A 24118-nucleotide genomic window follows, 5' to 3' on the forward strand; every position below is an offset into this window, starting at 1 on the left:
TGGGTATTTTCCGGAGGTTTTTAGATTTTTCTATGGGTGGGCATGATGATCAGGGCTTCAAAGCCTCGCCTGCTATAAGGAAGTGGGAGCTCAGCAGCAGTATTCACTGGAGTTGGCAGCCATTGGGAACAGCAGCCTTTCAGTACAGGGAGGATGAAAGTGAATAAAGCGTGGGAGTGACAAGCTGGAGGCTGGGTAGAATTGGTGAACACGTTGGAGGCCTAACAATTGACGGCCTGTCTGAAGTGCATATTCTGCATGTCGAGTAAAAGGAGTGAGAGGCCTTTAGAGGTGAGCAACGGAAATTACGATGGACCTCATGCATTTTGGTTTTGAAACCTCTACTGAGTAGGAGCATAAGAGAGTGCACCCAAAGGGAGTGCAGCTGCAATCTGTCGAGGGGCAGGAGTCTCATGAGGACAAAATAGAGTGTGAACAAGCAGGGCACAGAGGGGCCAGACTCGGGTGCAGAGAAGACGCTACCCAACAGAGAAGATTTACTGGCAGGGGCTCTGCTTCCTGAAAATGCCTGAGCAACAGTGTTTCCCAAGGTTGTGCTGTCTATAGAGGTGGTGACAGAGCAGTACACTCAGATAGAGAAGATTCTGAGCCCAATAGGAAATAGTGGGCAGCTTTTGCCTGTTTCTGTGAAGGTCACAGTGGTACTTAAATTATGTGTCTCAGGATCATTTCAGGGACCCCCTGGAGACATCTGTTGGATTTCCCAGTCTGCAGCCCATTGCTACATCAAACTGGTCTCAGATTCCATGTACAAGAGAGCTGACTGATAAGTGCGCTTTTGCACCTATCCGGCCAGCTAGGCAGAGAGGGCATTAAGATTCAGAGCTGTTGCTGGATTTCTGCAGGTACGGAGTGACATTGACTGCAAACATGTGGCCATAAAGGCTCCCATAAAGGCAGCCTTCATCAACAGGATGGACTTCCACTCATGCAACAAACAACTGGCTGCAACCACTGCAAACAGATCCTTCAAGTCTTGACAAGGTTTTTGGGAAGTTGTCACAACCCCTACATTTTAAGACTTTCCCAGGTGCCTGACCATTTTAGGCTGCCACGTACCTTTGAGGATACTGGTTGACAAGGGATTAACACTGAAGGCATAGCTCCTTGTACCTGTACAGAATCCCCAGTACAGGCACAGTCGAGACATACAACAGCTGCCACACGATAATAAGGGCACCTTGGGCAAGTTGTAGGGCTTTTGAAGATGTGATTCAGATGCCTGGATAGACCTGGGAGATCCCTGCAATATCCTCCCATCAATGGTCTCATGTATTATCGTGGTGTGCTGTGCTCCGCACAATCTTGCACTACAGAGAGGAGAAGCTTCGGAGAATGAAGACTCCTAAGTGTGGTGCCTCCTCCTCTGAGGAGGAAGATTTGGAGACCAGGTGGACAATGACAGAGCAGGCAAGGTGGAGTGACATTTGCACCAGGAGGGCGCAAGAATTAATCACATGTTTCTCCTAAGCCTTTCATTAACGTACATGTAAGCAATTCGGTTTTCCCGCTCTTATAGTTGACTTATCCTTGCATGGCTTTACCATCTCATTGGACCTGTCATGACATCTGACCAAGGCATGTATACAACATTGACTTTGTGTGTTCTGGACCTTTCCATTACATCCTTCTCAAGAGCACTCCAGCTGTTAAAGGTCCAATTGTGTAGAAATGAGTACAGGAGACCTTTCATGCTATTACACATTGGACAGAATCATCCAGTCCTCTTGGTGGCGGTCAACATGGCGGGCGTGAGTGGATAATATGGCAAGAAGGCCAAAAAATCGGTTTTACGCTATTGTGATACCAGTTTGCAATCATCCACTCCACCCGTCAATGGCGGGCCGTGTTTCCTGCTGCTGCATGTCGGGAATCTAATTTTAATACTTTAGCTACTCATGACAAGCCCTGCTCACCGGAATCATCCCCCCACATTGGATCATCCAGACACGTCAATGTGTTTCACAACTGTACATAAGCAGAGTGCACTTGGCGAGCTGCACTTGCTCAGGACTTCGAGGTTTGTTTGCCTACCTTGCTTTGGCCAGCACTTGTGGTCATCATAGCGACAGGCTTCACAGGCAGCACGACATCACTTTTAGGGGGGCTCACAGGCAGGTCTCTACCTACCAGATTAGCCATAAGGCGGGTGTGACTTTTCAATGGCTGTAGGGCCAGGGCTTGCTTGGGGAAGGGGGAGAAGTAGCCTTTGGCAAGGGAAGAGGCTGCAAGGCAAGGGCTGTACTGGGGAAGTGGGGTATCCCAGGGTGTGTGTTGGGACACATGTTGATCTGTGCAAGTGGCCTCAAGATGGTGAGGGATGAGGAGGCAGTCTCCAGAGGAGATGAGGCCAGATGGAGATGGGCGGGTGCGTGTGAGAGGGTGAGTGGTGATGTCCCTTGAGCTGGCAGTGAGTGAGATGCCTGTGAATGTGTGATGGCCTTGTGAGTGTGTGAGTTTAGAGTGATGAGATGGTTGCCTTACCCTGGTGGCATGGATGAGATCATTCATCCTCTTTCTGCACTAGATGGCCAACCTCTTCTGTGCAGTGTTGGCATTGACCACCACTGCCACAGCCTCCCAAGCCGGAGTGGTGAGATTGCTGGACCTCCTGTGGCGAGAATGGGGTTGGATGACATCATGGCGAGCCTCCAAAAGGCATTCCAGTGACGGGTCACTGAACTGTTCTTGGCTTTCAGGGCCTTTCACTGGAGCAGTCCTGGGCTGCAGTTTAGATGTAGCACCCGGAGTGAGGAGACAGTGATGTAATTGCATGGCAGGCAAGATGGCGTGTTTCCTGTGGCTGCATAATTAATGATGTGGGAAGCAGACTATATGATGCGAAAACCCGCCATTTTAGCCAGTGGGTAAAACCTTGTTTTTCACACCCACTTAGTGCAAATCTGGAACGATTCCGCCCATTATCTTTCACTTGACACATTCAGCCAATGATGTGACAGAATAGAATAAACTGTCAACCAGTGATATCCAAGTGCAAGTAGGTGGATTTAAACCTGTGCTTATGGGTGCTCCTGTGTTGTGTGGAGGCAGGCTTTTCACTCTGTTTTAGATGACTGCAGCAGATGTAGTCTCATTTCCTGAGGCCTAGATGACCGCTGTGCAGGAGCCACCTCTGTCTTCATGGCTTCATGAGATGTTGGTGTCATGGTGAGAGGAGCAGAGGACCATGTCACTGCCAGGAGCACCTTGAGTGGAGCACTGAGGGACTTCCGGCGGCCGCTCCTCTACCCATTCAGGGCACACTTATCTTTCTTTGCTCACCTGAAGAGCACGAGACCTGATGAGGGCTCCTCTCACCCAGCCATTTCTCCACAAAACTCCTTGATGAGGCAATGGCATGCAGGCCAGGGCACATCTTCTGCATCCACTGGGTGGTCTGCTGGATTTGATGCTCCATGAGGGCCACGACTCTCTTGGTGGAGGAAGCATTTGCATGGGAAACAGAATTATGGCTGGAGTTATGGCATGGATGAACTCCTCTATCAATTGCTTATCAGTGCATATAGCCTCTGGGAGTTCTGACAGATGTCCACACATCTCATGCTGTGGCCCCAGCATCTGCCACCTTGTCAATGACTCCCAAGGCTTTTCATCAGCCTGAAACTGAGCATTACTGTGTCCTTGCACAGCCTTCTGAATCGGAGTGGCCACAACAGTCACTGCCTCCATCAGTTGCTCCATGCAATGCTCGCCAGATGATGCCAACATTTCTAAATGCGCTTAAATGCCCACGAACGTGAGAGCATCTGTGCTGCCGGAGTATTCGCTGGAATGATGTGACACTGCCTCCTCAGAAATTTCATCCTCCTCTGAGGTGTCAAGTGCTTGCTTCACAAGCTTGGCTGCTGCCTCATCTTCATCATGACTTGTGAGAGGGAGAAGAGTGATGTGAGGGGCACTGTGCATTCCAATACCTCCTTCTCATTGCTCTTCAACTGGATCTCCCTGTGTTCACTGTAGATATGCCATAGTTATTGTGCAGCAGAAGGTTTAGTGGCCTCTTCCATTAGGTTACTCACTATTTTGGGGCTCCGCACCCACCTTACCATCAACAATGGGCTGTCTTGCTTCCAAGCCACTTAGATTCATCACCTCATTTTTCAGGGAGTCAGCACCGCGAGAAATGGCACATCTCCTGCTGTCCATTGCCTTTCGCTGTTTAAAAATAAGGGGTCACAATTTTTTCTCTCAAAGGTCATGAGCCTTTGGAACTCTCTTCCTGAAAAGGCAGTGGAAGCAGAGTATTTGAATATTTTTAAGGCAGAGGTGGGTAGTCTCTTGGATGAGATGAGCCATAATCTTGTCAGACACGATCAGCCATGATCTTATTAAATGACGGAGCACACCCGAGGGGCTGAATGGCCTACTCCTACTCCTTGTTCATATGTATGTATGTTCTTTGGCACCTTGAGCTCTCTTTTCCTGCAAACACAGTAATGTAGATTGTCACTTGTCCTTCATAGCCACACTGCTCGCCCATGTTGGTGGCAGACTCAGTGTCCGTCATTGTGTTACAGAGATGCCTGCTGCATTCGGGCATTCAGTTTTGACAATTCAATAGACAACTCTGGCTGACAAGGGTCCTCCACTTAGAGACTGCAATGCACCTGACAGAGAACACTGGTGTCTGATCATGGCTGATGCCTGGGTGGGCACCCTCATATTTCATATGCACCTTTTGTGACATCCAAGGCTGTGAGTTCAGTGTTATGAGTTCCACTCACCTCGCCAGACCACATCTGATTGTTGTTTCGCTTCCAGCACCACAACCATGTCTGTGGGACCACTCCATGGCCTCTAACCTCCCCTGTAACCTTCCGGCATGCCGCCTTGGTCTGCCTTGCTGGTCTCCTCCTGCTGCCATGTAAGGTGAGGTTCTCCATCCTTCCATTTGCTGCCTGGAGGAGCACTTCCAAGGAGGCATCACTGAACCTGGGCACCAGCTGTACTCTAGCAGCTGACATTTAACTATCGCTAGCTATGTCTGACCTCCTTTTCATTCTCCTCTGCTGGTGCTGCCTTATAACTCAGTGCTGCCTCCCCATTAGATATGACGCCTGCTTCTCAGGTGCTCAGATTCCCCCTGTCCGTTCCCCCGTTTTAACCATTCCCATGCCTGCTAGCCATTTACTGAATGTCTCAGATAAAATTCCCTTCTGTCTTCTGCCGCCTGCTCATGTGGCAATGCTACCCATTTTGCATCACAATATCCAACTTCCTCACTGACAGCAAAATTCCACCCAGAATCTTTGGTTAGGATCTGAAATGCACAGCCTGAAAGGGCAGTGGAAGCAGATTCAACTGTGGCTTTCAGAAAAAAATTGGATAATTATCTGAAGAGAAAAGACTTGCCAGGCTACAGAGAAAAGGTGGGGGAGTTGGACATGCTGAGTTGCTTTTGCAGAAAACCAGCGCAGTCACAATGGCCAAATGACTGCTTTCTTTGCTGAACCATTCTATGATTCTATTTCTATTCATGGGAGATTACCTGACCACTGCATCAGCCACATGCAACCTCTTACATGGACCAGGTTATATTCTTTGCACAGATTGACCATTCTTTAATTTACAACAGCCCTTAGTATGCATCTATGTATGTATGTGCTGAATTTTAGAGGAAATTGCAACACTCAATATATTCACGAATGAAATTTGGCGAGACAATGTTTGCATCTGTCATAGCCGCATAGGCATAACCAAAGAAATTAGTATGAAGCATTTTCAAAGCAAGTGTTTGCCTTTAACATTGGACCCCAGTTAACATAAACTGGAAATACCATACTTGAATTCGAATGGATAAAAGCAGAGTTTTCACAGAGTGCTGACCCTTGTTCTGCTATTAACACATTCTACTATCTTACCTTTATGCTACTATCACCACTTTCTTTAGTCTTTAACATTACCATTAACACTCCCTTTGTCCATGACATCTTTGTCAAATTTCTCCATAGCTCCCATCTATACCTGACCTTTTATTTTACTGCGCCTGCTCCTCCCCCTCTTAAACAATATAAAATCCATCACATTTCTACTCTTTAGTCATACAGACTCGAAACATTAACTCTGATTCTCTGTCTACAGATGCTGTCAGACCTGCTGAGATTTTCCAGCATTTTCTGTTTTTATTTATTCTTAAATTTGAATGGGTCGCACTTAAGGCACTGCAACCAAATCAGTATTTTTGTCAAAATTTTCATTGCAAGAGTAAGTTCTCATTACACCAGAATATTTATAAAGAATCGATGAAAATGTAGCCCATGTGGTAATAAAAGTACAGAAGTCCTAAGACAGAAGCTTCCAGATTGGGCACCTTAAGATTGTTAGGTTCTGTTGGGGATATATCTTGTCAATGAACGTAGTTAACAGTTGCAGAGCATTGCATCTCAGTCAGAAACCAACAAGTCTCATATTAACCAATGACATGCCTGCCTTACATTGATTAATGCCAAAACAGTGCTGAAGAAACAGGAATCTGCAGGAAGATGGTGGCGCAGTGGTAATATCACTGGACTAGTGATCCAGAGGCCCAGGCTAATAATTTGCAGGGGACATGTGTTTAAAACTCACCATGGCAGCTGGTGGAATTTGAATTCAATTACTAAAATCTGGAATTGAACGCTAGTCTCATTAATGGTGACCATGAAAGTGTCATCGAATGTTGTAAAAAACCACTGGGTTCCCTAATGTCCTTTAGGGAAGGAAATCTGCCATCCTTACCTGGCCTGGCCTATATGACTCCAGACCCGCAGCAATGTGATTGACTCTGTGGTTGGAATGGCCTAGCAAGCCACTCATTTCAATAAAAGCTGGCCTTGCCAGTGATGCCATCATCTCATGAAAGAATAAAGAAAACAAAACTCAACTTTATCATCCTTCAAAGTGATGAAGAGTATGTGGAATGAGTGGTTTGAGGGGATGGGGGGGAGGGGGGGTGGATAGGGAGGGGGGTAAGTGTTGTTAAAACATTAAGGTAACACTGTCAATATTTTCCATGGCCTCTGCGTGTACCAAATGTCAACTTTCGAAGTGTGATTATCAAAAGCCTTGGTAATCTCACAATACTTTCAAGTTGTAATCAGACTATAGATCTCACTTTCCCTTTATTATCCCAATATTTTATTCTGTTTTCCATACATATGCAGACAAATGCTACTTTAGAAATAATATACCTATACTCTTTCTCTTTTTTCACAAGTGTATATAAATTTTTTAAAAATTTAAGGTTATTCAAAATCTACAAATGATACTGTCTTTCACGAGTTGCTTGTTGTCTTTACTTCTATTTTCCTCTATGTCGTTTTCTATTTCTTTTTTCATTTTCTGTCTCTTGTTTCTGTTTGCCCTGCTTCCTTGTTGTTTATCCACCCTTTTATGTGAGCATAGACTGTTACATGCAACTCTTCAGTACTTTATTCCAGTGACCACTCTACATACGCGAGTGTGAACTCATGTGCGTCACCAAGCTGTTTGATTGTGGAAGGTATCATAGCTGAGCGCAAAGCAGTCCACACAAATATATTTTTTTCAGCTGGAGTCATTGGGTAGCAAACTGGAGCAAAAGCCCTTCTTTCCTTCAGTGTATCTTCCTCCTTTCTCTGTCTGAGATCAGCTAACTAAATAAAGGGCCTTCTTGATTTGTATGGGAGAACGCTGCACCACACAGTACCTGTATGTCTGTTTCTTCCTCTGTTGCTGTTTGTCCTTTTTTCTGTTTTTCTGACTCCCTCTTCCTTTCTATTCTAACTAATGTCTTTTCTGTAACTTGTCACCTGAGGCCTGACTGTATAGAATGCCAAAGAAAGCTGCACGTAGGTTTACTGAAATTAAATAGCTACTAGGATACTTGAAGATAGTGCATAATTTTGTATGTTTTCTCAAAAACTATTAGAAGCCATTTTTGGTGATCTCAATGGCATTGATTTCAGTAATTCGTTGCCCCTGTCTCAGGAAGCCCTTAAATAGGATATCTTATGAACCTGGTAAAACTGGTATCTGCAAAGAACTTAAAGCATAACCATTACTGCCACTTTTTCAAAAATTCAAAAAAAAAGAGCTACAAAGATACAATATATGCTTTTTAAAATATTATATATACTTGATGCCACGAATAATCAGTCATTGTTTTCAACTGTTATCCAGCAAAGCTTGTGAGAAGTGTACATGTATATGTATGCATGTCTGTGTGTTTGTGTGTTGAAGAAGACAGGTTTGCCCTCTGTAGTAAAGCCCCGAAGATTGAGTGAAATGCTGATACACACTGTGTTGGTGCTCCGAAATTAATAATAATCATTTGGTCTTGAGCTCTTGTCACACTGTATCAAAAGAGCCTTCAGAGGAGGAAATGTGGTGAGACAAAAAATATTTGTTCTTCACAGAGGTGAGCTATGACGTGAAACTCTAAAAAGTGAGAGGTCGATGTGAAAATCTACCCACAATGAGTGATTGGCTTGATGCTTTCAGATCCTATGATATCTTGTTGGTTTCCTGACAACTAGTGGCATGCAACAACTTATATTGTTGCCTGAACCAGAAGCTTTTTGATCTAAAGCCTGCAAATGTTTGCTGAAAACAAGAGAGTGATTGCTTCATTGAATCTAGCCTCCTTTCTCAGATAACCATTTGTGCACTCTGATGCAAATTCTATAGTGAACTTTGTTCTTGGTAGAATTACAATTAAAATGGAAGGCTGTAAAAATACTAGTTTCAACGTTGCAAACCAAGATTGGATTAAAAATGTATTTTATTAGTTGGAAAATGCCAGCAGCTTTAAGGAGAGAGCAGAAGTCACAGGATGTGATACTGCATTTATACGAGGTATTAGCTCATCTACATCTGAAGTACTATGTGTATTTCTGGGTCACCATTTAACAGGAATTATCTTATAGTATTTGTAAAGGTGCAGCAAAATGTCACGCATCTGACATCTGGGATCAGATACCTGAGCTACAAGGGGAGTCTACATAAGCTAACGTGTTGACACAAAGAAGACTGAGAGGGTGCTTTATTGAAATATTTATGCTCCTGGGAAAATTCACTTGTGAAAAACAGTTTTCAATGACTTCAATAACACAACAATGGGGCATGGGATGAAACCTAGAAGAGCAGAGGCGAATGGAGAGATTAGATATAAATATTTCGCACGGACTGCTGAATTTTTAGAGTAGCCTGCCCAGTGAGGCTGATAACATCACTAATCTTAAGATAGAGTTGGAAAGGCATTTGGTGAGAAAAATAATTGCAGGGTATGGATAGTGAATTTCGTAATCTGCTTTTGAACTCTGGACTGACCACATGGACTGAAATTGTGTTTTGTCTGCAATTGTACATTTCTATTTGGGCTTATTCCACCTCCTGCCTCAGGATTGTGATCTTCTGCATATAACCATTATAGTCTGACTTTGCTTCTATTGCCTGTCATTTCTCTTGTTTTCTCTCAGGGCTAGCCCTGTATGAATGCGGGAATAGATCGGCTTCTCTAGCTTATCTCACTCCTCAGAGAAACAAATCACTTGCAAACTCTGCAGCTAGTAGAGCCGTGAAGGGAAAAAGAGAAATTCATAAAACCTGGATAAGGACACAAAGGAAAAGGCAGAAAAAGAGGGCGGAATACATTAACCCTGCTTGGACCTCTCCTGAAGTAGGGTGGTGCCACCTCAACTTTGAAGTTCATGATTGAAAAGCTCACACCTATGATTTGTCACAGTGTTGACAGCTCTGAGAATACAAGTGTCAACTTGAGATTGCAAGCGATGGCTATTTAATTGAGGATTTTTAGACTGTTTAGATAGAGAGTGATGGAAGCTTGGGAGTTACTGCAAAACACTAATCTAATCATGGGATTCAGTTGATGTTCTAAACTGCAAGAAGAAAGCTTGATAACTATTGTGACAACCTGAGATTAGCTTGTAACCTTAAACTGACTTCCTACTCTTGTTACTCTTTTACAATATAATGGAGGTTAAGTTATTTGTAAGAATTTTTTTCTGCCTTTGGCCAGTTGTTGTGCTGGCCACAGTTATGGGTGTATTTGCAGATGCTATTTGCCACCATTGCCTTTGAGATTTTATGAGATTAATGCCTAAGATTTAATGCAGTCACAGAGCAGCAACCTGCAACTGATTACCAGGAACATTTGTGTTTGTTGTGCACAACATCATTATGCGACTGAACCCTGGGGGAGTTGGACAGATATGTAAGCAAACACCCAATCTGATAGATGGATACTCCTTTCATTTGTTCCTACACAACATTACTTGCTTAGCAACCCTGGAACTATAAAGTGGCACAGGATCCTTGTTAATAATTGAGGACACTAGTTATGAGAAGTTTTAATATATATAATTAGTGCCACTTTTTACAGTCACCTCAGCACTGAAGCTTTATGCCTCAGGCTTATTACAGCACGCCACATGAGACATCAGACAACCTGCAGCACACAGATGTCTCATTTGCTAGAGCAAGCAACTTTATCCATTTTCCATGCACAGCCAACAACAACATGAGCAGACACAGCAAGTGGCATTTAATGCTCCCCCTGGAGGCAGGCTAGGTGGTAGGGATGGGGGGAGGGGTGCGCAGTGTATGCAGCGGGAAGGTGCGGAATGGAAAGCCTGTTGCCTTCTCGACTCCCTCCGATTAAGTCCAAGGCAGGAAGAGTCGAGGCCGGCCTTGCCAGCCAAAGGCAAAGTGAGACCCTTAAATGGCTGCTTACGTGTCTCATCCTGTTGCCGCTGTTATTGTACCAGTGATGGGCAGGGGTGTAGTATAATTGTCTGGCACATAAAGGGTTAACATGGGACTGAGTACATTACCACCCCCAGTGATGTATGAGAATGCATGACCTGCACCTAGGGGTCAATGTAGTGTTGGACAGAGCCATGTGTAGAAGCAAGCATGGAGACAGCTCCGAGCTTGGACCTTTACAATACCTATGTACATAGTTTCTAGTGGTTAATAAACACCTACCATTGAACTACCTAAGTCTACGAATACCTTAATAAGACCTGCTGAACTATACCCAAAATATTACAACATGGTGGCAGTGAATGGAACAATTCAAAACCTCGCAGAGACTGCAGAAGAAAATTAAAATCCAGGAAAACTGAAGGAAAGATCACAGAAGTATTCTGCCCTGAAGAAAGGCTCAAGAAGCAAAGGCGTGGATGGAAATTTCCAGAGGATAACTCCAAAGAAAGGCTTGGAAGCTGAAGGCAGAAATTAAATTCCTCAGAAGAAGACTCCACTGAATTCCAAGGAAGTCCAGCTTCAACACCCAGAGTGTGCAGAGCCAGCAGACCTAGCAGGGGTGAGCTAAAATTTAAAATTCCTGGGCGTCACAAGTCCTTTTAATTTGCTGATGAAGGAATCCTAATGCAATGCAATGATGAAGCCTTAGCCATCTTTGATGAAATATTCAAAGCATTGACAAATACTTTAACCTTCATGTTGTAGAGTACACAGAGCTCCAAAAGAGTGATAGAAAACACCAATGAAAGCTACAAACGGGTAAAGGACACTACCCAAGCAAGCCACATGAGGGCACCAAAGAGGCAGGGAAACCTCCAGAAGTCTTAAAGATAAATCTTTTTGAAAATGTCGACACATTTCCCAAACTACAACAGCAGGTGGCAGTGCGAGCCAGCTGACTATGGTTGAGAGGACCATTCCATGCTACCAGTGGATAATGAAGCCACGTGCAGCACCATTACAGAACTGGAACAAGTTAAGACTTCACCAGAGGCCGACTTGGCTAACACTGCAACCAAAGTGACTGACAAGGCCAAAGCTCTGCAGCAGACAGAGAAAGAAAAGGCAGAAGTAACATCAGAAAATGTTCATATCAAAGCTGAACTGGAAGAGTTGAAACACAAAATTCAAGCTGACTATGTAGTTTTGAAAACACAAACTAAGGTCTTCAATGAACCAAACTGTTCAAGATCTGAGTAAACAAATTTCTGAGGTGTCACAAAGACACAAGAAGGCTTTGAAAGAAACAGAAAGATAGCTGGCTGAGAAGGAATTGCTAATGCATCAAAACAGTTTCTTGAAAGCAGAACTAACAGCCAAAGCTAATGAAACTCTTGAACTTCGATAATCAGAACAACATGCAGGATGAGATGTGCAGTATGGAAGAGCAAGTCCAGACTTTAAAAGCAAATCAGGAAAATTCTAAGAAAAGATTGAAGTTCTAACAAATGAATTGGAAGAGTCTAAGGAGCAGTCAGTGACCATGGAAGAAAGATTCCGAAAGGAACTGAATGCCCAGGCAAAGTTGTTAAACTGATATAAGAGATTTGCAGATAACACTGAAACAAAGACAACTGAACTTACCAGAATGAAAAGACTCATAAGCTCTGAAAAACAATTGGAAAGTAAGAGAGTAATCAAAGATTTGGGTACAATCAGGAAACAAGTGGGAACGACAGTTCCATTATTGAAACATCAACCTCAAAGTGCTTCGCACTGAGTCGCACGAGAAAAGAAAACATACTGTATAGGTGAGCTGAGAGTTCATTCTCCCCGTAAAAAATGGGATAAACCAACCACACAGTGGTGGGATGGTGTGGGGAGATCCAGTTAGGGACCAATAACATTTTGTTTAAAGTAGATAAAGTTTGAGAGTCAAGACACTTACTAAATGAATAAAGCTACAAGATACCAAGGGTTCAGAACAAACACAAATAAATCTTACTATACAATTCAGAAAGATAAAACAATTTACAACATCTATCTTATACTGTAACGTTCAGGGTAAGCATAGGTACATGTGAATTAACAGGCGAACAATGGTTGGACACATCACACTACACAATAGATGACCGAAATGGATTTCTCAACAATCCACCCAGGCTTTTGTCACATTATGAGCTAGCCAATCTCACTGAAACTTTGTCTTTCTCATGAGGATTTCCAATCTCCACAACCGAAGATCTTGCCTTGGAATTCTCTTCAAACGTCCCTCCCACTTGGGCATTTTCAACAACGACCCACCTCTCAGGGTTTCAACCTTGCTTTTCAAAATTCTTTTCCCCTGGATCTCCGAGTACACTTCACCTTCCATGCCCCACCTCAGATCTTTAGCCATGCCAAGCAGAACACCACTGCTCCAAAGAGGTACCTTTTCCCCAGTGGCCCGTACCACAGAATCACCAACCTTCAAATGCCTTCTTGGATCTTCATAGCCCCTTTAGTGCCCACATCACTTAAAGTCAGCTCCCTGTAGCTTTTTCTTGAATTCAGAACCTATTACTCTGCTCCTTTCTTTAACTTCACTTCAGGGAACTATTTCTGTCCCTGGCTTTGTCCCTTACCTGGACTTCGTTTTTGGATCTATCCCTGTCCCCCTCCCTGTTTTGAGACCTTCTCCTTGTCCCCGTCCCTTGTCCTGCTCCCTGGAGCACCTATAAGATGATGGCGCGCCATATCAGGTCATTTGACCTGCCTTTATGCGATGTTCTGTCTTTCTTCTGAGCAGGCGCACAGGGCTGGTCCCTGGCCTGAAGAGCGGAAAAAACCCAAACTGAGCATGTGCGGCAATTTCCCAGCTGGCACATGCGCAAGAGGCCTGAGGTTGGTCAGGAACTGGAGTTCCTGACATCCAAAGATAAGTATAGGTTTCTTAACTGTTGGATAAAGGGGGAGGTGAAGTATAAGGGTTTGACGCATAAAAAGTTAACCTGGGACTGAGTATAGTACCACGTAACAGTGATGTAAGAGAACATATGACCCGCACCTAGGGGTTAGTATAGAGCCATGTGTACAACCAAGAATGGAGACAGTTCCATTCTTGGAACTTTACTGTACCTATGTATATAAGTACTTACTGTTGAAAGCGTAAGACGACGAATACCTTAAGACCTATCAAACTAGATCAACACCTTACAACAGGGACCATGCCATATGGGTAACTTGGCATGTAAGTGGCAATACGACTCCTCTAAACCTTTAACATTGTGAAACATGGAATGTTTGGATCAGGACCTAGATACTGAAAGATGAGGAGGGACTTTGCTTTTTTAATATTGCAAGTGGTTCCCTTATGAAGAGAGTCTCTTAGCCTTGCTGGAGGGAAACCTGACAGCCCATCCCCTGACCCCTCCCTCTGCACTCTTTGAGCTTCCTAAGCAGGGAAGTGCCCAGACATTCCATTCCAATGGCCTGCTCATCGTGCTGTTTCCCCCAGCTCCGTGAACTTTGGCAGAGATACAGGCCATCACTGCTGAGACTTGCATCAGGATCTGATCATCCCATTTGAGGGAGATGTATCACATTGTTTGAACGCATAATTTAGATGACTACTTGGCTGACTTCTCCCTGAACTCCATATTGACATGTGTTGCCATTGTCACATGAATATTCTGTGCTGTAAGGATGGTGGCCTGTGTGCCAAAGAAGCTCAACCCCCTCTGCTGCAACAAGGCTTCCCAGGAAACATTAAGGGCAGAATTTTCCATGCCCACTGGCATTGGGCATATTTGGCGGCATGAGCGGACAATATGGTGAGAAGACCAAAAATTGGTTTCACAAAGTCATGAAACCAGTTTGCAATCATCCACTTTTCCCATCAATTGTGTTCCGCATTTCCTGCCGTTGGACATTGGGAACCTCATTGCAATACATCTGCATATCATTATAAGCCCAGCCCGCCGGAATCATGCCCCCATGCTGGATCACCCGAGCACATCAGTTTCACAACAGCATATAAAAGACATGCACTTCGAGGGGAACTCGAAGGTAACATTGCGCAGTGTTCTCTGAGGTCGCCTGTTGGACTTCAAGTTTGAGGCGCTGCACATTCAGGTGAGGGGAAAGGCAAGTTTCTTTTTCTCAGCTGGCTGACAGTGCGGTGTCAGGGCAAGGGTTGCCCTGCATTTGAGATGAGTTGGGGGTGTGCAATGGCTCCACTGTAGTTGAGGCGACTTGTTGGTGGCGGGGCAAGGAATGCACTGTGGTTGAAGTGACTTGGGTGGGGAAAGGGTTGCACTGCGGTGATGGTAGTGCACAAGCACGTGCGGGGTTGGGGGAAGGAAGCAGCCACGCATTAGGGAAACCTTGTATTAAGTGACCATTGCTCCGCAACTGAGACAGTTCAGACTCAGCCACATTGACATGCTTGGAGTTGGGCCTCTAGTTTTTCTGCTCACTCAAGCAACAAAGAAGCATGAAAGTGCCGCCAAATGCTCCAGACCTTTACATTCCTCGGGCACAGTCTGCAAACTAATGAGCATTTTAGTGGACAGTTGCATGACTGAGCACGTTGTACAATCTCCTTGCAAAAGCTGGCCCTGGAGCAATCACTGGTGGAGGTGCTCACAGCCCCTTGCAATGTCATCATCCTGGTTTGGACCAGTCTCCCCATGGTTCAAGCTAACAGTGCAGCTTTGCAGCGTGGGTTAGGAGAATATCTGCAGCTGAGCTGAGAGCACAGTATGCAGTCCAATGGGCAAAGCTGCTGCCAATCGGTCAGGTGGAGTGGGGCAGAGGCGGGTGGGGTCTCAGGCAGTCATGCAGCGCACTAATCTCTGGCCATCCAAGTGGTGGCCAATACACTCCGGGATATGTTAAGGGGCCTTCAGACTTAACCAAGACAGGTTCTTAGAACACCCAAGCTAACCCACACGTCTCTCTTTCATCCTGCAGGAGGAGTACATCAGGAGCATGGAACCTGGTGACCGAGCTATATTCCTCGTATCGTACAAGGAGCAGACATGAAGGAGAAGAGAGTGATGGAGGTGTCTGGCTGGGCAGAGGGAGGAGCAGCACCATCATGAAGAAGGGGTGGCTGAGGCTCCCACATATACCGCTGAAGAGCCACAGCGAGCCATCGCTGTTCAGCGCCTAGCTAGACCCAGGCTTGATAGACGTCACCTTTCATTCTTGCAGATGACTGAGAACCAGTGTCACCAATGACTGCGCATGTCTAGGGAACTGGTCGGTCACATCTGCCAGCTGCTGCAGGATTTGGTACCACAGGGCCATGGAGGGCATCCACCTCTCATGGCCGTGAAAGTGACCGCAGCGCTCAATTTTTAAGCCAGTGGCTCCTTTCAGGGCTCCACAGGTAACCTCAATGGGATATCGCAAGTCTCCACCCACAAATGCATCCATGAGGTCATGGGTGCCATCTTTGCGAAGGCACACAACTTTGTGCTTTTCATCCAGGATCAGGAAAGCCAAGATGCAAGAGTGCCGGGATTTACCCAGATCTCAGGTTTCCCACAGGTGCAGGCTGCCATTGACTGCGCTCACGTGGTGCTCAGATCTCTGTCACAGCAACCGATCATCTATGCCAACCAGAAGGGCTTTCATTTGCTGATGTTCAGCTGGTATGCAACCACCACAAACGCATCCTGCGGGTCTGCACATAGTTTCCAGGGACTGTCCACAACTCCTACATTCTCAGTTGGTCTCAGATCCCTGACATCTTCTAGGGTCCACAGAGGCTGCAAGGATGGCTGCTGGGGAACAAGGGCTACCCGCAGAGGACATGGCTGATGACACCTGTGCGGCAGCCTCAGACTGCAGCAGAGCGAAGATATAACGAGGATCATGCTGCAACTCACACCTTGGTGGAGCAAACCAATGGGTGCTGCAACTGAGGTTCTGGTGCCTGGACCAGTCTGGTGGAGCCCTGCAATACAGTCCGCAGACGGTGTCACGCATCGTTATCGCCAGCTTCGGCCTTTACAACCTGCCACTGCAACGGGGGGAGGAGCTGGCTAAGGAGGAGATGGGGGAGCTGGAGGTCTCTTCCAATGAGCAGGACATTGACGATAATGAGGGTGAGGAGGTCTTCGAAGGCAACGATGATGGCGCTGAGGCTATCGCACTGGCCAGACGAGGTAGGTGCACTTGGGAGGCCCTCATAGCTGCTAGATTTGTGGAGGATGAAGACCTGATGGTGTCAGGTAGAAAATACAATTGAGAACCAAAAAGAATACAGAAATTCAGAGGGGAAGTGAAAAAGCATATTACAGAAGTGAAGAGGGATTATGAGAAAAGATTGGCAAGCCAACATAAAGGGGAATCCCAAAGAAATCTATAAAATAATAACATAAATAATAAAAGGAGGGAAGGGCCCATTCGGGACCTAAAAGGGAATTTACACATGGATGAAAGGGCCATGGCTGAGGTATTAAATGAATACTTTGCACCCGTCTTTACCAAGGAGGTAGATGCTACCCAGGCCATGGTGACAGATGAGGAAACTCTGTCACTAGAAGGGTTCAAAATTGATAAGGAGGAATAATTGAACAGACTGTCGGCACTTAAAGTTGACAAGGCTCCAGGACCGGATGAGATGCATCCAAGGATATTGAAGGAAGTGAGAATAGAAATTGCAGGGACACTGGCCATAATCTTTCAGTCTTCCCTAGACTCAGGGGTGTTGCCAGAGGACTGGAGAATTGCAAAGATTGCGCCCTTGTTCAAAAAAGGTTGTAAGGATAAACCCAGCAATTACAGACCAGTCAGTTTAACTTCAGTGGTGGGCAAGATTCTAGAAACAATTATTCAGGATAGAATTAGTAGTCACATGGAAAAATATGGGCTGATAAGGAAGACCCAGCATGGATTTCTAAAGGGGAAATCATGTTTAACTAACTTGCTGGAGTTTTTTGAAGAGGCAACAGAAAAGGTTGATGAGGGTAATGCTGTTGATGTGGTGTACATGGACTTTGAAAAGGCATTTGACACAGTGCCACACAACCGACTTGTGAGAAAAGTTATTGCTCATGGAATAAAAGGGACGGTAGTAATGTCGATACAAAATTGGTTGAAAAATAGGAAGCAAAGAGTTATGTTCAATGGATATTTTTCAGGCTGGTGAAAGGTTTGTAGTGGGGTTCCCCAGGGGTCGGTATTGGGACCCTTGCTGTTCCTGATATATATTAATGATCTTGGTGTTCATGGGACAATTTCAAAGTTTGCAGATGATACGAAGCTTGGGAGTGTTGTAAATTGCAAGGAGGATGGAGTGGAACTTCAAGAGGACAGATATGCTGGTGGAGTGGGCAGATAGGTGGCAGATGAAGTTCAATACGGAGAAGTGTGAGGTGATGCATTTTGGTAGGAAGAACATGGACAGACAACATAAAATAGGGGGTGAAATTTTGAAGGGGCGCAGGAGCAGAAAGACTTGGGTGTACAAGAGGGCACAGATTTAAAGTGATTTGCAAAAGAAGCAAGTGTGACGTGAAAAAAAACTTTTTCACACAATGAGTGGTTCGGGACTGGAATGCACTGCCTGGAAGTGTGGTAGAGGCAGGCTCAATCGAGGCATCCAAGAGGGCATCAGATGATTATTTGAATAGAAACAATGTGCAAGGATACAGGGAAAAGGCAGGACAATGGCAGTAGGTCATAATGCTTATTTGGAGATCTAGTGCAGACATGATGGGCCAAATGGCTTCCTTCTGTGCAGTTAAGATTCTGTGAACATGCAGTGGGGAGACACTGTAGATCCTCACATTGCATCTGTGAACGTTTGATTAAAGTCTGTCTGATGACAGCGTACATAACCTCTGTGATAATGCTCCTGTCATGGAGATGAAGTGGAGGCCCTAATAGTCGCTTGATTCCAGGAGGATGATGACGACATGCAGTGAGGACACTCCATAGATCTTCACCGAGCCTCTGTTACTACCTGACTCCTGTCTGGCTGAGCGCAGCTCGCTTGTATTTTGTGATCAGGGTCATATCATGGAGATGCAGCTGGCAAACTTTAAATGTACCTGGTCCTTTGTCAGCCTTCAGCACCTGACCCCTGCAGGAGCATCGTGTCACTGGTCACAGATGCTGACAAGATGGAGGCCAACCCCACCTTAAAGGCGCTGAGAGCACAGAGAATGACGGAACTCTATGATATCTGCCCACGACATTCTGGCAGCAATGACCAGCACCATTGAGGTGCAGTCATCAGTAATGTGCCCAATGATTGTGAAGCCGGACCATCACTTTGCTCTGAAGGTTACACGCTGCACAGGGAAGAGGCCCTGGACTGAGACACCTGACTTTATCTTGTGCAGGAATCACATCTGAGTGATACAAACACTGCTCATCATAACAAAGAGCCATAGGCAAGGAGACATTATTGGGAGTTTATTTATAATACTGGACATTATGTACAAGTGATTAACTCCCCTGCCCAGGCTGTGCAACTACATCTTCTTAACACCCGGTGCGGAAGGGGGTCGGGAAGGAGGAGGACCTCCTCGTGAACCTGCTCCTGGGCCTGGCCAGGTTGGCCATTAACAGGTCCAGGCAGCGGGCGATCGAGGGGGCAGTCCCGCCCGATTGTTTGTCCCTCTTCCGCGGCTACGTTCGCGGCCGGGTGTCCCTGGAGAGGGAGCACGCGGTGTCTGCCGGCACCATCGAGGCCTTCCGTGCCCAGTGGGCGCTGCGGGGACTGGGGTGTTTTGTTGACCCCTTTAATCACATTTTGGTTTGATGTTTTTAAGTTTCCTTTAAACTTTTTCCTTGGTTTTACAGCTGACCTGACTTAGGGGCTGTGCTTGATTTATCCCTTATTTTGTTAATTTAGTTAATTGTTTTAACTCAAAAGAGTTACATCTTCTTAACCTTCCTAACCCTGCTGCTATGCCTTGGTGCTCCCCCAACATCCACAGCAGAGGTGAGGCAGCTGCTAAATGCTATGCCTTGTATGTGATGACCTTGGCAGGTGTCCTCTGGAGGGCCGAGACCTTGAGGGCCCTGTCCTGCTTTTGGGGTTCTGCTGTGTGGCAGTGGCACCCTCCTCAGCCTGTGGAGCTGGAGCTACTGGGGTCAAATGAAGAGAGGATTCGGATGAGCTGGACAATCCCAGAGTCACCTGGATGGATGGCCCCAGGGTGTGCACCTGCTGATTCCCCTCCCTATGGGTGCCCGAGGGTTTCTGGAGAAGGGGTAACTAGAGTGAGATTGAGCTACCCTGCACCCCTCTCACATACATACAGTTGGAGGCCAACTATGGCATCAATGATGGAGTTCAGCCTGTGCAGCAGTACAGGACCGATGTCCTGGACCAAGGTCTTCATGGCAGCCGCTATCCTACCAGTGTTGCCCTTGGTGCATTGACATGCCGGTGCTATCACCTCAGCCTGAAGGTGGACAGATCCTCTATCATGCTTTGCAAACTGAGCAGTGCAGCGGACATCCCTTCCTGATGTTCCCAAGCTTGCCTTTGCAGCTCCAGCAACTGAGACATGACAAAGTCCAGAGGCTCGTCCAGACTCAAACTCAGCAGATGTCTGGCCTCTAATAGTCCTCCGAGTGAGGGATACCTGTGAAGTCCCTGCCGCTGCCTGCTGTGGATCAGACAGTGTGATATGCTCACCAGATTGTGATTCCAAGGCTACTCTAAAGCTATGTCCCACCGAGGCGTGTGTCTCTACACTCGTGAAGGGTGTGGGTGAGCACTGTGACAGGTCTTCAATGAGGGTCCCTTCAGATTCCTCTTCAGAGGTTTCTTTAGGGCTTGATATGAAGTCCTGGGTTGTGAACTCCCTCGGCTGTTTCCCCGATACGTCTGCAAAAGCAAGGGGAGATAATTAATGCACGGCAGTGGCCTGTGAAAGAGAACACCTCACTCACAGGATGGTTATCTGATGAATGTTGCACTGCTGGATCCTCACTTGGTAGAGCAGCGCCGACCTCACCGTCAGCACAGGAAAGGTCCAGATCCTCCCCACCCAGCCGGATGGCTGTATTTTCAAAGTCCGTGAGGACCTTGATTTCAGGCATTCCTCCACCAATCTGCGACTTCTCCTTGTTGTTGTGTGCTAGGTTGTCTTGCATGATTAGAGATGGAGAGAGTACAAGCAGGACGCCCACCAGGCCAGATGATAAGTATGCCTGGCATGTGTGGGTGGTAAATGGTCCCATGGATGGGATGAGGATAATGTAGGTGTGTGTGAGAGAGTGAATGGTGATGCCCCTTGAACTGGCAATGAGTGAGGGCCCTCTGGATATGTGATGGGTGTGTGAGTGTGTGAGTTGAGAGTGATGAGAAGAGTAATTTACCCTGGCAGAATGGAGGAGATCATTAATCTTCTTGTGGCACTGGGTGGCTGTGCCATTTTGCAGAGCGTTGGCACTGACCACTGCTGTCATCGCCTCTCAAGCCGGATTGGTGATGTTGCTGCTCCTCCTGCGGCCAGAGCTGGGGTTGGGGTCATCATGGCGGGATTCCACTGCGTCCAAAAGGCACTCAAGGGATTAAACCGGGGGGGGCTGCAGCCTTCTTGCCTTTCAGGGACACATCGCCTTTGCAGCAGTCCTTGTCTGGAAGCACTGAGATTTGTTCGCACGGCTGCACTTTAAATATGATGGCCGGTGCAATGTAGCGCCGAGTGGTTGGCGTGGCAGGCAAATGAGAGCCTGCCCGCCATCGAAAAGGTGCATTTCCCAGGAATGCTTTATTAATGAGGCAAGATTGGGACAATATGGCGTGAATAGCTGCCATTGCAGCCAGCAGGTAAAATGTCTTTTTTCCTGCCCGCGACTGGACTTAGTGCAAACCTGGGAAGATTCTGCCCTTAGAAGTTTTGGGGCATGTATTGCTATTTCCTCATCCATTTGTCCAACAGTTGACCAGCAGTAATGTTTAAATCTTGATTAAAAAATAGATACAACCTTTTTAAATATCCTTCAAAGGATGCATTGTTCACCTCAGGATCACATTCTGACTTGGAAGTATATCGCCGTGCCTTCAATGTTGCTGGGTCAAAATCCTGGAACTCCCTTCCTAACAGCACTGTGGGTGTATCTGCACTACATGGACTGCAGTGGTTCAAGAATGCAGTTCACCACCAGCTTCTCAAGGGCAACTAGTGATGGACAATGGCAATAAATGTTTGTCCAGCCACGAAACCCACATCCTATGAAATAATAATAACAAAAAATCTCACTGCATTTATGAAAATGTGGTTGGCATTAAAAGTTCCACCTGCCATGGTCAATGATTGCTCCATCCATAAGTGGCTGTGAAAAGTCATCCTGTGATCTGGAGTCAAATTGCAATGCCTATGTAATTGAACTTTGTGGATAACATTTGCCATGTGGCTTGGGTAAAATATTTTCACAAAGATCTATGATTGATTTATACATTCCCAAGCTGTGAAATGTTTTCTTTAACTAAGAGCTTTCTGCATGTGGGGTTTCAAAAGACAAAATTGTTCCCTGTAGATCTCAGCTGAGGCAACAATCAAGCAACTATAATTGACCACAGTGTTTCTGGATGAGGGAGGGAAAAGTATCAGTCAAGGTTATCCAATGACTGCTTCTTGGAAATGCACGTGTGGTTGTCAGGTGAGGACAGGATCAGTCTCCCTGTGTTTGAGTAGCCCGTCACCACTGATTGTCTCTGCTTGACGATGATGAATAACTACTTGAGTGAGGCACTGGATGATGTATGAAGCCCAGGAAATTAACCCTGAGACAAGTCTGCACCTTTAATCAGTGTGGAGAAACCTGGAGAAACATGAGTAAAAAACATTCTTTTTGAATGGTTTCAGTGAATAATGTGTACGGCTGAAAACAGGTGATTCTTCAGAAGAAAAAAAACCTATATAATTTCGGCCCTTAAAAAAGCAACAACCAGAATATCAGTGTATTTTATTTTATTTGATCTTTTATATCAGAATTTTAATTTCATGATGTGCACATGGGATTCCTCTCTGGAATTGACACTGACATTTCTGAGGAAGACTGTAAATATATTGACGTTAAATGTTGTCACAATGCTGTTATAATCTTTTGAAGTATTCAAAGGAATTTACAGTGCCCATTTCGAATGCTCTGAGCTGTTGATGTCCTGAAACCCAAGTGAGATTTATTTTCTGCAAAAGTATAGATCAAGGAGCATTTCAGTTGGGACAAGACATTTGGAAGGTCTACTAAATGGCACCCCCCCTCTGTCCTGAATGTAAAACTTCAGTTCTTCGATCTTCAATTTATGTTGATAAGTATTTGACAGAAAATATATTGGGGAAAAATTTCCCCTTCACTATTGGTTGCAAAATTGTAAAGGTATTCTTTATTGTTGCGACCAGGCTAAGAGGGGTGATGTGACTCCTCTATTTGTCCCACTCCTGGTTTGCTTTAAACAGAGTTTGAATTTAAAAAGGAGGTGGTATTGCCAATTCAATATATATATATATATATATATATCTATTTAACTGTGTAGCTCAGTGTGAGAAATAAGCCAGCCAGGTTCCTTAGGTTAACAAATAAAGGGCTGAATTTTGCTGTCGGTGAGCAGGGGGTGGGGCCCGCTCGCCAATGCGCAAAATGTCACAGGATGATGTCGGGGGAAACCCCTGACGTCATCCCGCCCCATTTAAATTTTCAGGAAGGCTGACCCGCAGCAAAATCAGCTGCGGGCCCGCCGACCTGTCAATAGCCAATTGAGGCCATTGACAGGATCATTACAACAATTAAAGGACCTGCCCGTCCAACCTTAAGGTTGGCGGGCAGGCCAGGAGCCCCGGCGGGGAATAGAAAAAACATGAAGCCTCATCCATCAGCGGGATGAGGTTTCATGTAGGGTTTAAAAAAGTTTAACATGTCCCATCTCGTGTGACATCATCACATGAGGGGGACATGTTAAGGATTTTTTTTTCTATCTTTAATGTTTGTACAACTTTCAGCGATCTCCCTAAGGCAGCACTTAGCCTCAGGGAGATGTGGGCTTTTTTGTGCGCATGTGCGAAAGAGCGCACTATCGCATTTGGGGAATCCCCCCCGCCCGCACAGGAAGCACATAGCACTTCCCGCCGGGCGTCACTTAAAATGGTGGCTGGGCCCGCTTCTCCTGCGGGGATCGGCTCCCCGCCCGCTGGAGATTGGGTCGGGCCCACCTGCCCAGTAGGCAGAAAATTCTGCCCAATGGCCTTTATTGCTAAAACTCACTCAGGTAAAGATACAAAAATTATCAACAAAAGGTTTAAAATGTACAAATATGTCCAACTACCCAATGTAAAAACAACACACAAAAAGCCACCACCACACCCACTCTGCCACCACCAGCTCCCCTCCCCCCGCCCCCCCCAACCACTTCCCAAGTATGCAAAAAAAAAAC

General features: G+C 45.8%; 1 protein-coding gene across 1 annotated transcript in view; it reads left to right on the top strand.

Moving 5' to 3' along the window:
* The window catches only part of LOC144678739 (contactin-associated protein-like 2), a 2328914-nt gene that overhangs the window by 1099282 nt on the left and 1205514 nt on the right, over positions 1 to 24118 (top strand). The gene's annotated exons all lie outside the window — the stretch shown is intronic.

Source organism: Cetorhinus maximus, chromosome 3, assembly GCF_964194155.1.
Source record: "Cetorhinus maximus chromosome 3, sCetMax3.hap1.1, whole genome shotgun sequence".
In the NCBI taxonomy this organism is placed as follows: Eukaryota; Metazoa; Chordata; class Chondrichthyes; order Lamniformes; family Cetorhinidae; genus Cetorhinus; species Cetorhinus maximus.